Source organism: Mercenaria mercenaria, unplaced genomic scaffold (genome assembly GCF_021730395.1).
Source record: "Mercenaria mercenaria strain notata unplaced genomic scaffold, MADL_Memer_1 contig_3327, whole genome shotgun sequence".
In the NCBI taxonomy this organism is placed as follows: domain Eukaryota; kingdom Metazoa; phylum Mollusca; class Bivalvia; order Venerida; family Veneridae; genus Mercenaria; species Mercenaria mercenaria.
Window position 1 is genome coordinate 64,226 of NW_026461454.1, and position 6,657 is coordinate 70,882.

At 36.1% G+C, this 6,657-nt stretch overlaps 1 long non-coding RNA gene across 1 annotated transcript; it reads right to left on the reverse strand.

Moving 5' to 3' along the window:
- Positions 1-314: 314 nt before the first annotated feature.
- LOC123543457 (uncharacterized) lies at positions 315-6,301 on the reverse strand. The gene is made up of 5 exons (XR_008369214.1): positions 6,158-6,301; positions 4,758-4,997; positions 3,212-3,347; positions 1,176-1,485; positions 315-508 (listed from the first exon to the last, which is right to left on the reverse strand). It is a non-coding gene; the product is annotated as an uncharacterized LOC123543457 (long non-coding RNA).
- Positions 6,302-6,657: the final 356 nt, after the last annotated feature.

The following is a 6,657-nucleotide window of genomic DNA, read 5'->3' on the forward strand; positions in this document are numbered from 1 at the left end:
ACTATTTGCCAATGTTAATTTCCTGAACAGCTTCTTGGATTTTCACCAGACTTTACCAGTGGACCTATATTGACATACTAATCCCTGTGCTGGCCAGTGATTTATCAGTGATGTGAACGCAATATCTCTTGAACGGCTTCTTAGATCTTCAACAGACTTTACCAATGGATCTATATTGAAGATGTCTCGGATGAGTTTGCCTACATGGAAAAATTCTGCGCATACAATACTTATAATATAACATTGCAGTAGTTAAGATATATAACCTGTAATTTCTATTTTTTCAGCAGTAATTGATGAATAATTACCTTCTTGTGGGGAAACCAGACCCTTTGGCAGTATTGCTGCAGCTGGACATTACCTTGCCATACATCAGGGTCTGGTGCATTTGCAAGCTGATGCAAGTATTTAATAATGTCACTGGCCCGTCCCATTGAATTATCCTTTCTTTTGGTCCAACGCTCCCAGGCCTGATTGCGATGGAAGTCACATAACAGTACTGTTGCGTCTGAAAAAATAGTGTCACTGACCTAAACAAATAACAAGAGCGTTCAGAAGAAGAACATGAGTATCACCTGCATTGCGCTCTGACTTTTGAATATTCAAGTACCTGTGACCTTGACCATATGACCCCAAAATCAACAGTAGTCATCTACTTCATAAGCCCTCTCAACATATGAAGTTTTGAGGTTCCAGGTCAATTAGTTCTTGAGTTATGTGAAAGTGTTACATCAGTCATGTGACAGACACACAGACGGATTGACTGCGGAGAAGTGATCTGTATGTGCTGCACTGCTACACAAAAATAAGTATAGTCAGATATTTTTACCCATTAATGCTATGCTTCATACCTTTGCCACAATTAAAGCACATATTTTTAGTCCATTTCATAACTTTTTATAACATGAACTTATTTTATGTGGCACTAACTTTTATTCAGTATCTCTATTATTTAAAAGCGAAAATGTAACACAGACATCTATAATATTTTACATGTATTAAATTTTCCTTAAACAGGCAATACAACCGCTTATGTAATATATAAAGAAAGGATGTTTCTTATCTGTTAAATAAATGATAATGATAAAAAATAGCTACATAAATTTAGGAACTTGCACATTTGTGTTTAAAAGTTATGAGCGAACAATACGATATCTAGATAAACACTACATTACCACTGAATACATTCTCCAATGCAGAAATCTCTCTTTCATCAAAGTCTGTCATGAAGTAAACTGGTTTAAAGTCTGCACATGATGTATGGAAAATAGTAAGAGCTTCTGTAATGGATTCAACAGTTTCATCCTCTGTCACAAAGGTTCCGACTACCTGGTAATCGACATTTGTTTTTACTGCCAGCAGAAACAATGGCAACTCATATAATGTGGTCTTATACGTAGCGTCCATGAATACCATTGACCCATATCGCATGAGAAGTCTTCTCTGCTCTTCAGACTGGTACACAAACAGGAATCGATTTCCGTACTGAAATTAAAATTAACAATAAATGTCACAGAAGTGACAAATGCCCCCAAGGGTACTTAATAATGGTACAGCTTCCTGTGCAAAATATACCATAATAATTAAGGTATGGGCCGCAAATCAAAATTCATATCTGTAATGTACTAGCAGGATATGGAATATATCCTGTCTCCACGTGACGTCTTTTGACCAATAGAAATGCAAGAATCTTGTAGGAGGCGAGATAAATTTACATATTCAGTTTAATTTCACTTGGGACTTTTATACTTGTTGTCATGTTTTTGGTTTTCATTAAGTTTTAAAGGCAATGTTAAATTTGATGTTTTCCCTGTAAGTGTGACATTGACCTTTGACCTGAAACTGAAGGGGTCTTGTAGAGATTGTCAAAAGATACCAACATACGAAGCTTGATGAATGTGGTTAAAACCATTTTGATTGTATAAGCGACGTTAAATTTAATGTTTGCCCTCTATGTGTGATCTTGACCTTTGATCTATTGACCTAAAATGAAAAGGTCTTTTTTAGGTTGACATGAGGTATATGATTTTTCAGGAATGCAGCTGAAAGTGTTTTGATTTTATAAGCAATGCTTAATTTGATGTTTGCCCTGTACGCCTGACCTTGGCCTTTGGACCTGAAAATGATAGTTTGTCCTGAGGTACCTAGATAGGAAATTTCATGACTGTAGGTTCTGATTTTATAAGCAATGTTTAATTTGACATTTGCCCTCTACGTGACCTTGACCTTTGACCTTGTGACATGAAAAGGACAGTGTAGTAGAGGTTGTCATGAGGTACCTACAAACGAAATTTCACAATTATAGGTGAAAGTGTTTTTATTTTATAAGCAATGTTAAGTACTTTCAGGCAAAAGTTTACTTTGTGACAAAGGGACAAACAGACAGACGGCCAGTTGAAAATAATATGTCTCCCTTCTGGGGCATTAAAACATTCTAACCTCCCAAAACAAAATATCCCTAGGGCAAATGCCTCCTAAAAAGGGCACATATTTTCTTCCCCAGTGTTTGAATTATATCAGGAATAAACCTTTCCCGAGCAACACCTCTCTGCAACAGACGCGTCAATGTTCCCGCCGGTCTTCACTAATGAGATGTTACACAATATTGTACATAAAGATGAAATGTTTTCTCTTCAGTGTTTGAAATTTTAATTAAAAGCTGAGAAATTATATCAAACATGTATTTCTTATTGCAACTGTAGTGTTTTGTACTGTCCTTCGGATATTTAAATCAACATGGTTTTGACAAATTCAATATTTTAATATTTTCAGTTAAAGGTTCTGCAAATATCAGGTGATTTGTTAACAAATTTGTATCATTTACCCGCAGTAAAGTTAGTTTACGACGTCAGTTACAAAACGATATATGTACATAAGAAATCACACAGTCACAGTGGCCACAAATGCAATGCCATGGTAAGTGAGAACAACTTGCAACCAAATTTTCATCACCATAAAACTTTACAAACTTAGCCCGTAAACCACTGGAACCAAGTGATTATGCCCGATAAGACTGATCATGATCTGCAATGTTCACTATTTACTGCAACTGAACTATCCAAAATTGTAATTATTACCTTAATATTGACCTCAGGGACCCAAATCTTTTTGAACCTCCTCCATTTTATCGCCAGATAAAACTTTCTCCATGTACGGCACTAACCTATTATTCTCTATTTATAATAGCAAATTTCAAACCAATTTTCATTACCATAGCACATTCACACTCCTCTAGCTGGTGCAGACTGGCTTACAGTACCAAAAGGTGGTTTCCTCTTCACCCTTCTTCTGTCAAGACACACTGACTGTTGTTTAAATGAAAACTCGGCAAGGAACAAGTTCAACAACTGAAGAGCAAAAACATATACAAACAACAAAAAAAAACAACTTTATGAACAATCTCAACAATTTTATGAACATTCTAACATTGTGTTACGCCAACGCCAAGCCGGGGTGAGTACTATAGCTCCCCTATTCTTCGAATAGTCTAGCTAAAAATGTGACAATGGTAACAGCAGACAATGCAACAAACTTGAAACATTAACAATTAACATTTTTTACAAACCTCTACGTTTCTACATTTATCATCTCCAGGTTTCTCATTTGATTTTAACCGAGAAAAAATAAAGTCAGATGACTTCTCCTCACATTCCTTTATCTAAAATACACAGGTACAAACTACTAACATTCTGCCTAAAGGCACTGCATACACTGAAATACTATCTAATTTGATACTGTCATCTGTACTGAAAAAACATTGCTCAAATTATTTTAATAATAGATCACCACATGTTTTCTCATATCATTAAATGTTAAGTAATACATCTTTGACATGATAATATCTTTCGATGGATATTTTTATAGGATAAGATATTTTTATGTACTTTTGCATTCTTGTTACATAAACAATATTTTATCAAAGCATGAACAACTTGTTGTCATTAACAGCGCGAGAGTCATCTGGCATGTGTGTGTGTGTGTGTGGGGGGGTGGGGGGGGGGGGGGGGGTGCCAGATAGGTTTTGCCGGCATGGGTTAAATAATCGGAAACGCCTGTCCGATGTGCAAGAAAATATTATCTTCATCAGAGTGTACAGTGTTCTCAAGATTTCACTTTGAACAGTGGCAGAACGTTTATGAACCAGAGTGACAACATTTTACACTTTAAGGAAATTATACCTACAGACTTTTATGGTTGTTGATGATCAAGTGTCACCCTGAAAGTCTCTACATCATTAATGTTCACATATGAAAAACATCAGATGCTCACAACAGTTTGAAATTTAGTAATAAACAGTAAAACTCATGCATTAAGAAATTGTTAATATAAATAAATTCGGGGTTATAAGAACCTCATAAATTAAATCATTCTCTATTGAAAAGTGAACGCAGAAGGCCCTGTGTTCAAAAACTATGTACAAAATCAGTACTGTTTTGGAATTGAAAATTACAAGAATATCAATGACCAATTAATAAAAAATCATTTTTCAATGAATACAAACTAATAACTTTGTCTTCATAAGACAGGAATTAAACATAAAGTATGGCTCAAATCACAGCTCTTCCAGACATATACGCTGAATGTCAGGTATGCATTAAACTGCTGATTCATTGCAAACTAGTTTGAATATATGGATATGGTGTATCTCAAATATAGCAAACACTTTTGCATTATGCAAACAAGATCCTTATAAACAAGTTCTCTGTAGCTGAAATAACTTGAATTAAAAGTATTAACTTTATTCTTTCTATACCTACCAAATCAAGAACTCTTTCTTGGTCTTCTTTCCTGTCACCCTTCAATGCCCTATACATACAATTGGAAATGGACTTATCTACTGGGTAAAATCTTCTGTTTGACGGGTGTGGCAGTGGAGTACATATATCTTTCACATAGCTGTTCAGTATGGTACGCATGGCAACAACGCTGGTAACCCCACTGCGGCACATCTCTTGAATTTTCTTAGACAGGCGTGAGTCAATTGGTTCCGGTGTTATCTGAAGAAAAGAAAACTGTAATAACTGTTGAGGCTGGTGCACCAGTAACCAAGAGGTGGGAGGACACAATAAACAGACAAAATTACATCTTAAGCACACAGCAGTTTAGCTGTTAACTATGGTATATTAAGGATGTGTTCACTTTTGTGCATTAAATTTATACTAAAACGCTTTGCACTGAGAAAACAATGTTCAGGATAATGAGCTCATGTAATTACTGACATGGATAGTATTTAGTATTTGACATAATTCAAGTTTCAATAAAATTTGACAAAGGAAATCTTCAAAATTGCTCCAGACAGGCATTTTTGGCAATAGAATGGGTTATCTTTAAGTGCCGTGTGGCGGCTGTAAAAAGTCTCCCTGTACTTGGATTCAGTGTTGTTATATTTTCTGGTCCCTTGGGATCATGGGAGTACATTCAACATATATGTAACAGAGTTCTGCTTAAGCCGGTGCTAGGGGGCGTGAGAGGTGTTGCACATTTCATCACTTCTCATGAACAGACTCGATCAAACCGAGTCTGCTATTATTCATTTTGGTTGCATTCTGTGCTTCCAAGGGATCATTTTTTTACAGATTTTATTAATTGAAAAACAACAAAGGGGCATAATTCAACCAAATATTAGTGTATTGTGATTATACTTCATGTGCATCATCTACTTATTCATACCAACAATCGCAACAAGTTTCAATAAAATCTGACAAAGGACTGCTCCGGATGGTCATTTTTTGCTATAAAATGAGTTAATGAAAAACAAAACAAAGGTCCATAATTCAACCAAATATAGGTGCATTGTAATGATACTTGGCGTGCATTACCTGGCCATCCATACCAACCATCACACCAAGTTTCTATAAAGTCTGACCGAGGACTCCTTTAAAACTGCTCTGGACAGACATTTTTGGCTATAAAATGGGTTCATTGAATAACCATAATTGGGCAGAATTCAACCAAAAACAGGTGGACTGCAATGATATAGACATCTACTCATCCATACCAACAAACATACCAAGTTTCAAGTAAATTGGACCAAGGACTTCTTCATAACTGTTCCGGACAGACAAAAGTGTGACGGATGGACAATGCCAAAACAATATCCCTCTGTCTTTGGTGGGGGATAACAATATAACATCAGGTTAATGAGGTTCTACTATACCTCTTCAAATGTATTACATGTGTGGTCTTCAGTGGTGGCTAGACAGGTGATAATCACTCTTTTATGCTTAATCTCTTCACCACATTTTATCCGGACCAAAATCTCTTCTGCAGTTCTGTCTTTTTCATTTGCAGTACTATCCTGAGAAACCTATAGTGTTAATAATGTAATAATTCTTAAATTTCTGACACCGATATTGATAGTTACATAATACACAAGATGACCATAATGGCCCTAAATCACTCAGACACCGGAATATTTTTCCCATATAACAACGTTACCACCTATCAGGAGCCTCATGCCTGCAGGACTGCAACCTAATTAAAGGGACTAGTCCCATGAAGCAAATAAAACAAGGCAGTCTGAAAGACAGCTAAATCCCCTGCCACTCCTGCCACTGGTATAGATAGTAAAAGGGTAAACCTTTGACCTTGAGCTGTGACCTTGACCTTGAAGTGACATGACTGACCCATGAATTCTGCACATCGTCTAGGTGAGGT